This window comes from Macaca nemestrina, chromosome 20 (genome assembly GCF_043159975.1).
Source record: "Macaca nemestrina isolate mMacNem1 chromosome 20, mMacNem.hap1, whole genome shotgun sequence".
Taxonomy (NCBI): domain Eukaryota; kingdom Metazoa; phylum Chordata; class Mammalia; order Primates; family Cercopithecidae; genus Macaca; species Macaca nemestrina.
Window position 1 is genome coordinate 6,849,944 of NC_092144.1, and position 17,969 is coordinate 6,867,912.

General features: G+C 45.4%; 1 protein-coding gene and 1 pseudogene across 3 annotated transcripts in view; both read right to left on the minus strand.

Moving 5' to 3' along the window:
• Nucleotides 1-10,450, minus strand: part of LOC139360167 (uncharacterized) — a 22,866-nt pseudogene extending 12,416 nt beyond the window's left edge.
• LOC105487005 (insulin receptor) overlaps nucleotides 1-17,969 on the minus strand; it is a 188,050-nt gene that overhangs the window by 123,142 nt on the left and 46,939 nt on the right. The gene's annotated exons all lie outside the window — the stretch shown is intronic.

Here is a 17,969-nt window from a genome sequence, read left to right on the forward strand (position 1 = left end):
ATCAAACCAAACTGAACAATAATAATCAGTAATGGTGATAATAATCATCGTAACACCTCATTCCCAGGGGGTACTGGGAATTCACTGGAAAGGGCTGGGATGAGGCAATGTTCTCCATTTTGTTTTCAGTGGTAGCTACATGAGTACCTATAATTTTTGTCAAAATTCATTGAACTGAATGCTTAAGACCTGTGCATTTTATTTTATGTTATTTATTTTGAGACAGAGTCTCCCTCTGTCACCCCTGCTGGAGTACAGTGGCCTAGTCTTGGCTCACTGCAACCTCCACCTCATGGGTTTAAGCGATTCTCCTGCCTCAGCCTCCTGAGTAGCTGGGATTACAGGAACGCACCATCATGTCTGGCTAATTTTTGTATTTTTAGTAGTTGGCCAGGCTGGTCTCAAATTCCCGACCTCAAGTGATCCGCCTGCGTCAGCCTCTCAAAGTGCTGGGATTACAGGCGTGAGCCACTGCGCCCCGGCCATATGCATTTTATTGTATGTGAAATATTTCAGTTGTTAAATTAATCAAAGGAATAACAGCAGCTACAATAGGATCACAATGTGTAACTGCAATATAACTACAATACTAGCAAAAATTTAACCTGTTAAACACAACCAAAGGAACAGCAGCAGCTACAATAGGTCGCAGTGTACAGCTGTAATATAACTGCAATACGTTGCAATGTACAGCTGTAATATAACTACAATACGTCGCAATGTACAGCTGTAATATAACTACAATAGGTCGCAATGTACAGCTGTAATATAACAATAGGTCGCAATGTACAGCTGTAATATAACTACAATACTAGCAACAATGTAACTACCATGCCTATTATTCCCACATCCCCTTCTCTGATCCTCACAAGCTTGTAATACATTTTGGGTTTGGTTTTGGTGTTGATTTTTTGAGACGGTCTCCCTCTGTCGCCCAGGCTTAAGTGCAGTGGCACCATCTCGGCTCACTGCAACTTCCGCTTCCTGGGTTCAAGTGATTCTCCTGCCTCAGCCTCCGGAGTAGCTGGGATTACAGGCACCAGCCACGACGCCTGGCTAATCGTTGTATTTTTAGCAGAGACTGGGTTTCACCATGTTGGCCAGGCTGGTCTTAAACTCCTGACCTCAAGTGATCCACCCACCTTGGCCTCCCAGAGTGCTGGGATTACAGGCGCCTGGCCTGTGATATGTTTCAGTTGCCATTTTACAAAAGAAGAAACAGAGATCCCGGAGAACTCCAGTGAACTTGCCCAGGGCCCCACGGCTACTAACGGGTAAAGCCTGGTTCCAAACCATAGCACTACGCTGTGTGTCCTGGCATGTGTTAGGTGGGGGAGAAAGAAATGAAACATGACTGCAGCTTTTCAGAAACTTCTACAAGCAAGCCCTGACCCCGAGTGCTGGGAGCCACACTGTCAATGAAAGAAACCCCACACACTGCCCGCTCTGCCGTCCTGCTACCCTGCACATCCTATGCCTTACACCAAGGATGGCCAATCCCTGCAACACTGGGTCACCCAGGAAAGCTGAACATCTTTCGTTTTTTCCTTTTTTATTTATTTATTTATTTATTTATTTATTTATTTATTTATTTATTTATTTTGAGATGGAGTCTCACTCTGTCGCCCAGGCTGGAGTGCAGTGGCGCCATCTCGGCTCACTGCAAGCTCCGCCTCCCGAGTTCACGCCATTCTCCTGCCTCAGCCTCCCAAGTAGCTGGGACTACAGGCGCCCACCACCACGCCCGGCTAATTTTTTTATATTTTTAATAGAGACGGGGTTTCACCGTGTTCGCCGGGATGGTCTCGATCTCCTGACCTCGTGATCCGCCCGCCTCGGCCTCCCAAAGTGCTGGGATTACAGGCCTGAGCCACCATGCCCAGCCATCTTTTGTTTTTTCTAAGAGATGGGGGTCTCCCTCTGTTGCCCAGGCTGGAGTGTAGTAACACGATCATGGCTCACTGCAGCCTCAACCTCCTAGGCTCAAGCAATCCTCCCACCACAGCCTCCTGAGTAGCTGGGACTGCGGGCGCATGCCACCAATAACTTGTTAATTAACATTATTTTGTAGAGACAGGGGTCTCACTGTATCACCCAGGCTGGGCTCGAACTCCCAAAGTGCTGGGATTACAGGTGTGAGCGACAGCTCCTGGCCTCTCCCAACTATTGAAAGACCTATTTATTCTGGCTCATAACAAAGTTCTCTAGTAATACAAAGTTACAGGGTATAAATGTGTGTGTGTATGTGTTATGTTTTGTTCCTAACAAAACAAATATTGACAACTATTTATTTTTAACATGGTTTAAGTTCAACTGCTTTCTTCTTCACACTCCTTAAGCCGAGCTGTAACTTTCTGGCTCTAAATGAGTGCTTACTACGTGCTAACTGTCGTACGTGCAGTCTCTCAGTTAAGCCTCACAGTAACTCCACGAGGAAGCCTGGATTATTATTTTACCTTTTGCAGGTGAGAAAACAGAGGCTCAGAATGGATACACAACCTGTTCCTGGGTTGTCGCCAAGGTTCACATTTATCTGAGTGCTTAATCACCACTATAAAGTACTTCCATGAATGTGGCTGACAACTTGTTTGGTGTTTAATCTTTACTTTTGATAATCTGTTATTGGTGGACACAACTCTATTGACAGAAACTTTTTTTTTTTTTTGGGACGAAGTCACATTCTGTCACCCAGGCTGGAGTGGTGCAGTGGTGCGATCTTGGCTCACTGCAACCTCCACCTCCCGGGTTCAAGTGATTCTCCTGCCTCAGCCTCCCTAGTAGCTGGGACCACAGGTGCGCTACCGCGTCCAGCTAATTTTTTGTATTTTTAGTAGAGATGGGGTTTCACTATGTTGGGCAGGCTGGTCTCAAACTCCTGACCTCAAGCGAGGACCCGTCCACCTCAGGCTTCCAAAGTGCTGGGATTACAGGCATGAGTCACTGCGTCTGGCCCCTATTATTATGTTAAATGGAAACGGGGTCTTGCTTTGTTGCCCAGCCTGGAGCGCAGTGGTGCGATCATAGCTCACTGCAGCCTGGAACTCCCTGGCTCAAGCAATCTTCCTGCCTCAGCCTCCCGAGTAGCTGGGACTACAGGCACATGCCACAATGCCCAACTAATTTTTAAATTTTTTGTAGAGATGGTTTCGCCATGTTGCCCAGGCTGGTCTTGAACTCCTGGGCTCAAGTAATCCTCCCACCTCAGCTTCCAAACGTGCTGGGGTTACAAGTGTGAGCCACACTGCCAGACCAAGATGATTTAAAAGTATACAGGAGGGGCTGGGTGCGGTGGCTCACACCTGTAATCCCAGCACTTTGGGAGGCTGAGGCGGGAGGATCACGAGGTCAGGAAATCGAGACCATCCTGGCTAACACGGTGAAATCCCATCTCTACTATAAATACAAAAAATTAGCCAGGCTTGGTGGCGGGTGCCTGTAGTCCCAGCTACTCGGGAGGCTGAGGCAGAAGAATGGCGTGAACCTGAGAGGTGGAGCTTGCAGTGAGCCGAGATTGCGCCACTGTGCTTCAACCTGGCCGACAGAGAGAGACTCGTCTCAAAAAAAAAAAAAAATGTATACAGGAGGATGTGTGTAGGTTACATACAAACACTACGCCATTTTCTATCAGGGACTGGATCCCCAGGGGGTTTTGGAATCGTCAAGGATGCCAAACAAGTGTACAATCTATGCAGGAGAAAATGAAAATGGGAGAATCGACAGTTCCGAGTATCAGGATCTAAGGAGGAGATTTCAAAACACTGCTTTTCATATCCTCCCATCATGAAAATGACAGTTTTTCAAAAATTCCTTCTTAAAAATATTTCTGGAAATAGACTTTTCACAGATGGTTGTGAGGGCCAGTATTCAATCATCACTTGCAATCAGTCAGCCCTGACTTCTGCCTTGGCACTTATTTGTTCAACTATAAACTCAGTCAACAGTCTAAAAGCAAGGCAAGTTTCAACCTGCAGCTCATCCACCCTTTGAGAACCCCGAGGTGGGCATTAGACCACTGCTATGCTCTCCCCTCTCCAAATACAGTCACGAACTCCCTAAATTCTTACTCCTTGTGTTTGAAGATGAATAACCATCCTAAAATGATTGCTCCAAACTCTCTCACTGGAAAGAAAATTTCCAGGACTCTAGAAAATAAGATTCTGCAAATGTCCATATGTCTGGGGCTAGAGCTTACGAAAGATTTTCAGAGCCACAACGTGGAGCTAATTAAATTAATGACAACACCCTGTGAAAAATCAGCTGCTTTTCGAAGATACTGTTAAGAAAGTGAAAGGGGCCAGGGCGCTGCAGCTCTCGCCTGTAATCCGAGCACTTTGGAAGGATGAGGAGGGAGGATCGCTTGATCCCAGGGGTTCAAGACAAGCCTGGGCAAGGTAGTGAGACCCCATCTCTACAAAAATAAAATTAGCTCGGTGTGGTGGTGTGTGCTTGTAATCCAAGCTACTCAGGAGGCCGAGGTGGGAGGATTACTTGAGCCCAGGAGTTCAGGGGTGCAGTGAACTCCAGCCTGGGCAACAGAGTGAGATCCTGTCTCTAAAAATAATAATAATAAAGATTGACAATAAATATTAAGTGCCGCTGAGGATGTGGAGCAATTAGAACTCTCACACATTGCTGGTGGAAATATAACAGGCTCCAACCACTTAGGAAAACAATCTGGCCTTTCTTTTTTTTTTTTTTAAAGACAGAGTCTCGCTGTATTACCCAGGCTGGAGTGCAGTGGTGCGATGTCAGGTCACTGCAACCTCCACCTGCGCTGGGTTCAAGCAATTCTCCCAACGTAGCTGGGATTACAGGTGTGCACTACCACACCCAGCTAACTTTTGTTTTTTTAGTAGAGACGGGGGTTTCACCATGTTGGCCACACCGGTCTCGAACTCCTGACCTCAAGTGATCCACCTGCCTCAGCCTCCCAAAGTGCTAGGATTACAGGCATGACCCATCGCACCAGGCCTGGCCATTCCTTATACATACTTCTGCTACACAACTCATCCATTCTGCTCCAGAATATGCCCTCAAGAGATATGAAGGCATTAGTCCGCATAAAAGACTCCTACACAATTGTGTATAACAAGTTTATGCATAATAGCCAAAAGTTGAAAACAACCCAAATGTCTCTCAACAGGTAAAATGCTAAAACAAGGCCGGGCACGATGGCTCAAGCCTGTAATCCCAGCACTTTGGGAGGCTGAGACGGGCGGATCATGAGGGCAGGAGATCGAGACCATCCTGGCTAACACGGTGAAACCCCGTCTCTACTAAAAAATACAAAAAAAAAAAAAACTAGCAGGGCGAGGTGGCGGGCGCCTGTAGTCCCAGCTACTCGGGAGGCTGAGGCAGGAGAAGGGCATAAACCTGGAAGGCGGAGCTTGCAGTGAGCTGAGATCCGGCCACTGCACTCCAGCCTGGGTGACAGAGCGAGACTCTGCCTCAAAAAAAAAAAAAAATGCTAAAACAAAATGCTGTCTCTCCACACAATGGAATACTATTGAACAACACAAAAGAAATAGGCTATTGATAAATGCAAAACCATGGATGAATCTCAAAACATGACACCAAAGAAAAGATGCCAGACATTGACCAGGCACCATGGCTAATGCCTCTAATCCCAGCACTTTATACATTATTCAGTCTCACTCTTATCCTAAGTGAAGTAACTCAGGAATGGAAAACCAAACATCATATGTTTTCACTCGTAAGTGGGAGCTAACCTGTAAGGATGCAAAGTCTTAAGAATGATACAAGGCCAGGCACGGTGGCTCCTGCCTGTACTCCCAGCACTTTGGGAGGCTGAGGCAGGCGGATCACGAGGTCAGGAGATCGAGACCATCCTGGCTAAAATGGGGAAACTCCGCCTCTACTAAAAATACAAAAAAATTAGCCAGGCGTGGTGGCGGACGCCTGTAGCCCCAGCTACTCAGGAGGCTGAGGCAGGAGAATGGCGTGAACCCGGGAGGTGGAGCTTGCAGTGAGCTGAGATCCGGCCACTGCACTCCAGCCTGGGCGACTGAGCCAGACTGTGTCTCAAAAAAAAAAAGAAAGGATGATGGCCGGGCGTGGTGGCTCACGCCTGTAATCCCAGCACTTTGGGAGGCCGAGGTGGGCGGATCACAAGGTCAGGAGATCGAGACCATGGTGAAACCCCGTCTCTACTAAAAATAGAAAAAATTAGCCGGGCGCGGTTGTGGGCGCCTGTAGTCCCAGCTACTCGGGAGGCTGAGGCAGGAGAATGGCGTGAACCCGGGAGGCGGAGCTTGCAGTGAGCTGAGATCCGGCCACTGCACTCCAGCCTGGGCGACAGAGCGAGACTCCGTCTCAAAAAAAAAAAAAAAAAAAGAAAGAAAAGAAAGGATGATACAATAGACTTTGGGGACTCAAGGGGAAAGGATCGGAAGTGAGTAAGGGATAAAAGACTACAAATTGGGTTCAGTGTATACTGCTCGGGTGATGGGTCCACCAAAATCTTACAAATCACCACTAATTTACTCATATAACCAAATACTACCTGTTCCCTAAAAACCTATGGAAACAAAAAAAATAGGCCGGGAGCGGTGGCTCACGCCTGTAATCCCAGCACATTGGGAGGCCGAGGCAGGTGGATCACGAGGTCAGGAGTTCGAGACCAGCCTGGCCAATATGGTGAAACTTTCAGTCTCTACTAAAAGTACAAAAATTAGCTGGGCGTGGTGGCAGGTGCCTGTAATCCCACCTACTCGGGAGGCTGAGGCAGAAGAATCACTTGAACCAGGGAGGCAGAGGTTGCAGTGAGCAGAGATTGTGCCACTGCATTCCAACCTGGGGAACAGAGGGAGACTCTGTCTCAAAAAAATAAATAAATAGGCTGGGCACGGTGGCTCATGCCTGTAATCCCAGCACTTTGGAAGGTTGAGGCGGGCAGATCACAAGGTCAGGAGATCAAGACCATCCTGGTTAACACGGTGAAACCCTGTCTCTATTTAAAAATACAAAAAATTAGCCGGGCATGGTGGCGGGCACGTGTAGTCTCAGCTACTCGGGAGGCTGAGGCAGAATGGCATGAACCCAGGAGGAGGAGCTTGCAGTGAGCCGAGATGGTACCACTGCACTCCAGCCTGGGTGACAGAGCAAGACTCAGTCTCAAAAAAAAATAAAAATAAAAATAAATAAAAGAAAATTAAATTAAATTAAATTAACTTTTTAAAAATTTAAAAAATACCCAGTCTCAGATAGTTCTTTATAGCAATGTGAGAATGAACTAATATCCTCTCATCCCAAAATCAAAATCAAAATGTTTAGTTATGTACAAAACCAGGAAGAAAAAGGCAAAAAAGAGAAGGGAAGGTTTCCCTCCATCGTGGGCATGTTTTTATACTCATTCCTTTCCCAGAAGAAGGATGGAAAGAAAATCCTCCTAGAACCGACCTGACCTGGCCAAGCAAGCCCTGAAATCATTTGAAGAGACCATGATTGAATGTAGAATCACAAAGTAAATCCGTAACTGTTTCCCTCCCACACTAAGGAAGTTCTTCATCTCTCAAAATCCAAAAGCAAATGAAATAATAGAGAGAGAGAGAAAAAAAAAAGCACCAAGTTCCTGGACAAATGCCACATTCCACATCAACATAGAAAACGTTCACAGGCAGGAGATGGACTTTCCATTGATGCAACAGAAAATGGAAAAAGAGGCCAGTCTCAGTGGCTCACGCCTGTAATCCCAGTACTTTGGGAGGCTGAGGTGCGTAGATCACTTGAGGTCATGAGTTCAAGACCAGCCTGGCCAACATGGTGAAACCCCATCTCTACTGAAAAAACTATAAAAAATTAGCCTGGCGTGGTGGCATGCACCTGTAATTCCAGCTACTTGAGAGGCTGAGGCAGGAGAATCACTTGAAGCCAGGAGGCGGAGGTTGCAGTGAGCCAAGATCATGCCATTGCACTCCAGCCTGGGCAACAGAGCGCTCCATCTCAAAAAAAAAAAAAAAAAGGAAGGGAAAATGAACCCAGCCATGAGTCTCGTCGTCTCTCATCTCAGCCTTCAAAGAATCATAAGGGTCCAGGCTGGAGAACTTTTGCCTTGTCCTCCATTCCCTCCATGTTCCTCACTGCAACAGAGGCTCCCATGGGCTAAGTCCCTCAATGGGCCTCATTCTTGAATCAAGAAGGGGTGGGCTTCCACTATGTGTCCCCAAAACTTGGACAGCCACAAACAGATATTTGTAGACCCATGTTTTTCCCAGCATTAATTACAATGGCCAGAAGGCAGGAACAACCCAAATGTCCATCAACAGATAAATTCTCAAAAAAAAAAAAAGAGAAAAGGTTAAGATGATCAATTTTATGATGCATGTGCTATTACTACAAAAGCAATTAAAAATTTAAAGAAGAGCAACTGAAGATATACAAACATCAGCACCTCAAAGAGATTTAAAAAAAAAAAATGGATGCCTATTGGTCTAACTGGGTTTCTGTCTGGCCACAATTTCTTTTTTTCTTTTTTTTTTTTTTTTTTTTTGAGACGGAGTCTCACTCTGTCGCCCAGGCTGGAGTGCAGTGGCCGGATCTCGGCTCACTGCAAGCTCCGCCTCCCGGGTTTACACCATTCTCCTGCCTCAGCCTCCCAAGTAGCTAGGACTACAGGCGCCCGCCACACCGCCCGGCTCGTTTTTTGTATTTTTTAGTAGAGACGGGGTTTCACTGTGTTAGCCAGGATGGTCTCGATCTCCTGACCTCGTGATCCGCCTGTCTCGGCCTCCCAAAGTGCTGGGATTACAGGCTTGAGCCACCGCGCCCAGCCTGGCCACAATTTCAAGTGAGAAAAGCAAAGCAAAGCACACATTGAAATGCTGGGTAAAGAAATGCAATGACAGCATTAAAGCATTTCTGACACTTCAATCCCTTGTGCACCTCTTTGTGACAGTTGCAAATGCAGAGTCCCTGAAGAAAAAGGCCCAGCCCTATCCCCACCCCAAAATAGCTCCCAGGGAAAGAGGAGGAAGAGATAGGAAGACATGGCTAAGAAGCACACAGAGAGAGTCTCAGTCTTACCAGGAATCAGGGAGCTGCAAAAGAAAACCATAGGATACCAATTTCCATGCACTGGAAATAACAATTTTCCTGAAGCCTTGCCCACATTTGACATACACCTTAACGCACCACCAGTAAAATGGTATGCTGTCACAGCCACCTTGGAGACCATCTGGGGAGTATATACTAGATTTAAAAATGTACACACCCCATTCCCAGTCACTTCAATTCTGAACATCAATCCTAGAAAACCATTCACAAATGGGCAGGAGGAGATGGACACCAAGATGTTCATTGCGGCATTGTTTATAAAAGAAACAAACCGGAAACAATCTCAATGTCTCCCACTAGGGGAGCTAGTGAGTAGCATGTGGCTCATTCATACAAGATATTATGTAGCACTTAAATGAATGAACTAGCACTACTGAATCAAGAGGCCTCAACTTAAAGAACATATTGGCTGAGAGAAAAAAAAAAAGCATTTGGCTTAAGAACTCATGCAGCAGGTGTAGAAATTTGAATCACACACACAAACATATCATATGTGTGCATGGTGAGGGGGATCGCGGAGTATTTTTAAAGACTAGATCCATTATGGTAGGACCAGCCACGTGTGGCCAGTCAGAACTGAAATGTGCTTTAAGGGCAAAATACACAATGACTTCCTAAGGGATAACACTGCTTAGCTTCCCAATATATGCAGATATTTAGAATACTCAAAAGTGTATTCCAATATGAATGGCAGTGTTTAATGCCAGTGAACTGTATACTTAAAAATGGTTAAGATGGCAAATTTTATGATGTATACTTAATTACAGCAGCAAAAGATTTAAAGAAAGATTTATGCCAGGCGTGGTGGCTCACGCCTGTAATCCCAACACTTTTGGAGGCTGAGGCAGACGGATTACTCGAAGTTGGGAGTTTGAGACCAGCCTGGCCAACATGGTGAAATCCTGTCTCTACAAAAATACAGAAATTAGCCAGGCATGGTGGTGCACACCTGTAATCCCAGCTACTAGGGAGGAGAATCGCTTGAACCGGGAGGTGGAGGTTGCAGTAAGCCAAGAATGCACCATTGTACTCCACCCTGGGTGACAAGAGCGAAACTCGGTGTCAAATAAATAAATAAATAAATAGGCCAGGCGCGGTGGCTCACGCCTGTAATCCCAGCACTTTGGGAGGCCGAGGCGGGAGGATCACGAGGTCAGGAGATCGAGACCATCCTGGCTAACATGGTGAAACCCCATCTCTACTGAAAATACAAAAAATTAGCCGGGCATGGTAGTGGGCACCTGTAGTCCCAGCTACTCGGGAGGCTGAGGCAAGAGAATGGCCTGAACCCAGGAGGTGGAGCTTGCAGTAAGCTGAGATCGTGCCACTGCACTCCAGCCTGGGTGATAGTGCAAGACTCCATCTCAAAAAAAAAAAAAAAAAAAAAAAAACATGCATTTTTTTGGCTGGAAGTTTATGTACTAAACTTAAGAGAGTTGTTACCTCTGGGAAGAAGGGAGGAGAATATGGCAAGGGAAATGACAAAGAGAACTCCAACAGTATCTTACATTTTATTACTTTCACTTATTCACTTATTATTTTATTTATTTTTTTTTTAAGAGATGAGGTCTTGCTCTGTTGTCCAGGCTGGGGTGCAGTGGTGTGATCATAGCTCACTGCAGCCTCCAACTCCTGGGCTCAAGTGATCCTCCCACTTTACCCTCGTGAGTAGCCAGAACTACAAGCGCATGCCACCACCCCTGGCTAAATTTTTAAAAATTTTTTTGTAGAGATGGGGTCTTTCTATGTTGCCTGGGCGGGTAGATCACCGGAGTCAGGAGTTCGAGACCAGCCTGCCCAACATGATGAAACCCCGTCTCTACAAAAATACAAAAATTTGCCAGGCATAGTGGCGTGCACCTATAATCCCAGCTACTTGGGAGGCTGAGGCAGGAGAATCACTTGAACCTGGGAGGCAGAGGTTGCAGTGAGCCGAGATCATGCCAGTGCACTCCAGCCTGGGTGACAGAGCAAGACTGTCTCAAAAATAATAAGTAAATAACTAATAAAATAAAAATAAATTAGCTGGGCATGGTGGCACATGCCTGTGATCCCAGCACTTGGCAGTATCCGGAGACATTTTTGGCTGTCATGACTTGGGGTTGCTACTGGTATTGAGTGGAGGCCAGGGATGCTGCTCAGCTTCCTGTAATGTATAGGGCAGTCCCCACCACAGAGAGGGGCACAGCCCAGAATGCTAATACTGTTGAGGCTGAGAAACCCTGCCTAAACTCATTAAGTTTAAAAAAGAAGAAAACAAGCCAGGCACAGTGGCTCATGCCTGTAATCCCAGCACTTTGAAAGGCCGAGGTAGGAGGATCACTGGAGGTCAGGAGTTCGAGACTGGCCAACATGGTGAAACCCCATCGCTACTAAAAGTACAAAAATTACCCAGGTATGGTGGTATGCACCTGTAATCCCAGCTGCTTGGGAGGCTGAGGCAGGAGAATTGCTTGAACTCAGGAGGCAGAAGTTGCAATGAGCCAAGATCATGCCACTGTACTCCAGCCTGGGTGACAGAGTGAGACTCCGTCTCGGGAAAAAAAAAAAAAAAAAAACAGAAGGAGGAGGAGGAGAATGAGAAGGAGAAAGAGAAGGAGAAGGAGGGAAGCCAGATGTGGTGGTATGTTCCTGTAGTCCCAGCTACTTGGGAGGCTGAAGTTTGAAGAGCCCTTCAGCCCAGGAGTTCAAGGCTGTGGTGTACTATGGCTGTGTTTCTACTGTACTGGGCAACATGGTATATATCTTTTTAAACATTCTTTCTAAAAACAGCAAATTTTATTTTATGTGTGACTTTTACCATAAATAAAAATGTGTTTTTTTTTTTTTTTTTTTTTTGAGACGGAGTCTCGCTCTGTCGCCCAGGCTGGAGTGCAGTGGCGCGATCTCGGCTCACTGCAAGCTCTGCCTCCCGGGTTCACGCCATTCTCCTGCCTCAGCCTCCCGAGTAGCTGGGACTACAGGCGCCCACAACCGCGCCCGGCTAATTTTTTGTATTTTTAGTAGAGACGGGGTTTCACCGTGGTCTCGATCTCCTGACCTTGTGATCCGCCCGCCTCAGCCTCCCAAAGTGCTGGGATTACAGGCGTGAGCCACCGCGCCCGGCAAAAATGTTTTTAAAATAATAAAAGTTCAGCTGGATGCGGTGGCTTATGCCTGTATTCCCAGCACTTTGAAGGGCCGAGGCGGGCAGATCACTTGAGGTCGGGAGTTCAAGACCTGCCTGGCCAACACGGTGAAACCCCGTCTCTACTAAAAATACAAAATTAGCCAGGTGTGGTGGTGGGTGCCTGTAATCCCAGCTACCCAGGAGGCTGAGATGGGAGAATTGCTTGAACCCGGGAGACGGAGGTTGCAGTGAGCCAAGATCGCATCGCTGCACTCCAGCCTGGGTGACAGAGCGAGACCGCCTCAAAAAAAAAAAAAAAAAAAAAGCTACAACTCTGGTGTAATATCATGAAACCAAAAATATTTGCATGTTGTGTACCACAGAAGCTATTTATAAACGAAAATTTTGGCCTACAAAGAAAGAAAGAAAAGGAATCCAAATCAAGACCCCTCTAAAGAAGCAGCACCCTGTTTTCAGTGTTGGTCTCCTACTAAAGCAGAGAAAAATGAGGTTTTGGGAAGTAGGACAGATCCTTAGAGCCAATGTTAGCAAAATTACCAAACCCACCCACCCCAGCACAGACACACACACCATTCTTAGTCATCAACAGTAAAGACATACAAGGAACACAGACTCCAGATGGCACATTAAAAAAAAACATTATTAGATTTCCAATGAAAAGTTCTGCTGCAGTGCTTCTAATGTGATACAGCCCTATAAAAATAAAGATGAATCACGGCCCATTTCGAAGGAAAGGTCTAACTGCCTTACGTCAGAGCCAGTCACACACTGTTTTGGGATTTTTTTTTTCTTTCTTTCTTTCTTTTTTTTTTTTTTCTGAGATGCAGTCTAGCTCTACTGCCCAGGCTGGAGTGCAGTGGTGAGATCTTGGCTCACTGCAACTTTGGCCTCCCGGGTTCAAGTGATTCTCCTGCCTCAGCCTCCTGAGTAGCTGGGATTACAGACTTGCACCACCACACCTGGCTAATTTTTGTATTTTTGGTAGATACGGGGTTTCACCATGTTGGCCAGGCTGGTCTCAAACTCCTGACCTCCAGTGATCTACCTGCCTCGGCCTCCCAAAGGGCTGGGATTACGGGCGTGAGCCACCGTGCCTGGCCTAAATTTGTTTTTTAGGCTATCAAAGAATTGCTCCCCCGCAAAAAGTTACGGCACCATAAAACTAGTCAATGAATACTCAGTTACCTGCTATTTCATTTTATGTGGCTAGAACATAATAAATAATCGAAACTGATGAAGAGATTGCAAAATAAAACAAACCAAAAACATAGCCCAATTTCACTCATGAACACAGATGGCAAGAATTCAAAAACCGAAACAAAGCAAACCTAGCAAATCTAATTCAACATTATGCTGAAAGAATAATTCATCACCACCAAGTAGGGTTTACCACAGGAAAGCAAGGATGATTTTATATTAGGAAATCTATTAAACATGGATGTCAGATAATACCATTGTTAAATATTTAATGTTAGTCTAGAAGCCCTGGTCAATAGAATAAGATTTAAAACTGAAACAAGAGGCATGACTTTTAGACACAATTTTTTTTTCATGCTTCCAGAACCGAGCAGACATCATTTTTTTAAATGGCCATAATTTGTAGAGGACAAAATTGCATATAATGAATAAAACGATTTAAAAACCTACCAATCACTTTCGCTAAAGGATCTGGATTCGGGGTAAATATGCTACTCGTAGGAGGCATAACTAACACAACAAAACTCCGTGATACAGAAATCAGGAACCATCACAACAAAAATAATACAGGATAAAGATGAAAAAGGGACAATATAAAAGATTTGAACAAACTGGCCGGGTGTGGTGGCTCATGCCTGTAATCCCAGCACTTTGGGAGGCCGAGGTGGGTAGATTACTTGAGGCCAGGAGTTTGAGACCAGCCTGCCCAACATGGTGAAACCCCATCTCTGCCAAAAATACAAAAATTAGCCAGGCGTGGTAGTGGGCATCTGTAATCCCAGCTACTCGGGAGGCTGAGGCACGAGAATCACTTGAACTTGGGAGGCAGAGGTTGCGATGAGCCCGGATCGTGCCCCTGCACTCCAGCCTGGGCGACAGAGCGAGACTCTGTCTTAAAAGAAAAGAAAAAAAAAAGATTTGAGCAAATGGAAAAGGAGATCCCATATCTGCCTGGAAAGGAAAAATATGAAGTTATTGATTTCTTAATTTATGGATTTTAACCCATTTTTCCATTTGTCCCAAGAATATTCTGTTCTCTAATTCTAATGTAACATTACAGACATTTCTGTTACATTAAGACTAGAGGTAAGTTCTGTTTAGAAATAACTCCAAGAACTGTTTTTATATTTTCTCACATTGAAAATCAGTCAGATTTGCTTCAGACTCAAAGAACATGTTTATGCAAAATTAAAGAAGTGCTGGCAGCGAGCTGTACTTTTTTTTCTATGGGAAATGGGTTACATTTTTAATTAAATTTTTAAATCAGTATCTCGATGGGTTTTATATGAAGGCGAGAGGAGGGAAAGATTTAGTTCAACCAGAAAAGGAAACATTCTTCTAAAAGGTGTAATAGGGAAAAAACCTAGATTTGCCACTTTATCAAGCATGTTCTTACCAGGCATGAGTTTGTAGTCCCAGCTACTTGGAGGCTAAGGCAGGAGGCTCACTTGCACCCAGGAGTTTGAGTCCAGCCTGGGCAACACAGTGAGCCCCCATTCTTGTTTGAAGACAGAGTCTCGCTCTGTCACCCAGGCTCAAGTGCAGTGGCATGATCTCGGCTCACTGCACCTCCACCTCCCGGGTTCAAGCAACTCTCCTGCCTCAGGTTCCCAAGTAGCTGGGACCACAGGCACGTGCCACCATGCCCGGCTAATTTTTGTATTTATAGTAGCGGGGTTTCTCCATGTTGGCCAGGCTGGTCTCGAACTCCTGACTTCAAGTGATCCAGCTGCTTCAGCCTCTCAAAGTGCTGGGATTACAGGCATGAGCCACCACGCCCAGCCAAGCCCCACTTCTTTAAAAACAAAACAAAACAACAACAAAAACTTAAAAAACACAAACTCTAAATCTATAAACAGTATGGTACTGGGGTAAGATTAAGACACAGAACACTTGAAATCGAATGGATACCCCAAAAGCAAATTCATGGTTTTGGTTTAATTTAATACCTGATGAAGAAAACATCAAGAATTACTGGGGGAAGGAATTGGTTATTCAACAAGTGGAATTCATAAAAATTAAATTCCTACTCAGAAAACTCATTTAATGTCCTCAGTCACACCATCCACAGTCCTGATGTCCAACTGAGCTCCAAATTCTGATTAAAATGTTATTGTACTCATTAACCTAAAATAAAAGGTTTTAAAAAAAAATGTTTTATGAGCCCCACTGTTTCCCACTCCAGGGTTCTTTGGTAGATGGCAAACAGGGCCACAAATTCTTCCTCTTCCATCAACAGGTAAATTCTGTATTCTCCCTTTCCCCCTCCCCCCAGCTCACCTTAGCCAATGGGATGTTAGCACACAAGATGCAAACGGAAACTCAAAAGGCACGTGTGCACTGGAAATTGATCTCTTGCCACTCTTGGAACGCTGAGACCATCATGTAATCTAAGCCCAAACTAGCCAACTGGAGGATGAGAGGATAAGCAGCTACAGGGAAGGAAACCAAGGCCTCCCAGCTGACAGCCAGCACCAACCACCAGACATGTGAATGAGGCCATGCTAGACCATCCAGCTACCAGACAACCCACTGGCTGATCCCAGACACGAGAGAGAACAGAGCCTGTGTTTGTGGTCTGCTGGTGGGTCTAAACAAGAAAACTTGCCCAGCTGCCCCACAAAGTCATGAGCTAAGTACACGATTGTTGATTAAGCCATTACGTTTCAGAGTAGTTTGTTACACAGCAAAAGCTAGCTGATACAAGTTCCATGATTGAACTTAGATACAACAAGTTCCCAGTTTTATGTTTCAGGGTGGTTTGTTACACAGCAAAAGCTAGCTGATACATGCTCCACGAATGAACTTGGATACAACAAGTTCCAAGTTCTCTGTTTCAGGGTGGCTTGTTACACAGCAAAAGTTAGCTGGTACAAGCTCCATGATTGAACCTGGCTACAAGTTTCAAGTTCTGTGTTTCAGAGTGGTTTGCTACACAGCAAAAGCTAGCTGACACAAGCTGAAAGCCCTGTGTTGCCCCAATTAACACCCTGCCCCCACCTCCATGGCTTAAGTGAGTCCAAATAGATTCCCATTACTGGCATTCATGGGTTGACTGGGACACTCAGTGCTGAGCCAGAAAGACAAACTCAGGCTGGGGTTCTCTCTCACGGCCCCTTCCATATCCTTAAACCACTTCCTCCATACCCATTACCCATTTTACTCCACTTAAGCAGCAATGCACTGTTCTCTGTTCCCAGAGAGGAGAAGCCAGGAAGGAGCTGACATATTCCTCATTCTTGGTGACCCACAGACAAGACACTGTGAGCCCCGGTCAACACTTGTACTCCTTCCTTGTTCCTCTTCTAGCTTAGATGTACCTATAATAGCCTCTTTGTTGTGATCAACTTTCCCAAGCCACTCCTTCCTCTCTATTCCAGGGACTCTCAAGGGGTGGAGAGGTTGAAAAAACATTCAACGGTATATTTTATATTTAGAGGAAAAAAGAACAAACTCCAAGTAGGGAAGAGGAACTGGATTTTTATTTTTATCGAAAGAAGGGATATACCAGTTCAAAGTTGAGGAAAATCTTGGAGACTGGTTCCCTTATCATGTCCTCATGAGAGAAGAGAAAACAGACATTCAGAAAAGCTAGACAATGTGCCCAAGGTCACGAAACAGATACAGGATTCAAATGTAGGCCTGTCTGACTCCAGAACAATCTTTCATCATGGAATGCAAAGTTCTAAGGCAGAGGTAGTTACCCAATACAAATTTTTGCAGTGATAGCAATATCACTGCTATCGTCTGCATCGTCTAAATATGGTGAGTACAACTGAGGGGCAAATACCTAATTTTAATGAAATTCTACTTAAATTGCCACACGTGGCTGTGGCTGGCAGGGCTCCCTTAGTAGACAGTGTAATTCTAGAATTTCACTAAGTTGGTTCTATATCACTACCAAAAGCAGCACCCAGACAGGTGTAGTGGCTCATGCCTATAATTCCAGAACTTTGGGAAGCCAAGGCAGGAGGATCACTCGAGCCCAGGAGTTCAAGACCAACCTGGGCAACACAGCAAGGCTCCATCTTTTTCTTCTTTTCTTTTTTTTTTTTTTTTCAATTTTTGGAGACAGGGTCTCACTCTGTCACCCAGGCTGGAGTGCAGTGGCATGATCTTGGCTCCCCGCTGCCTCAATCTCCCAGGCTCGAGCGATCCTCCCGCCTCAGTCCCCCAGGTAGCTGGGACTACAGGCATGCACCACCGCGCCTGGCTAATTTTGCAAGAACATATTTTTTAAATTAGTCAGGCACGGTGATTCATGTCTGTAGTCCCAGCTACTTGGGAGGCTGAGGTGGGAGGATCACTTAAGCCTGAGACGTTGAGCCTTCAGTGAGCTGTGACTGCCTCACTGCACTCCAGCCTGGGCGACAGAGGGAGATCCCATCTTAAAAAAAAAAAAAAAAAAAAAAAAAAAAAAAAAAAAGCGCGACCCTCAACATACATACCCACCCACCTACCCAAGAAGAAGTGGCAACTTAAAGATTTAAGAAAGACCTTAAGGGGCAAATAGCATGAGTAAAATGAAGTTATGACCAAACCTGGGAAAGCCCTTTATAAATATTCTAAT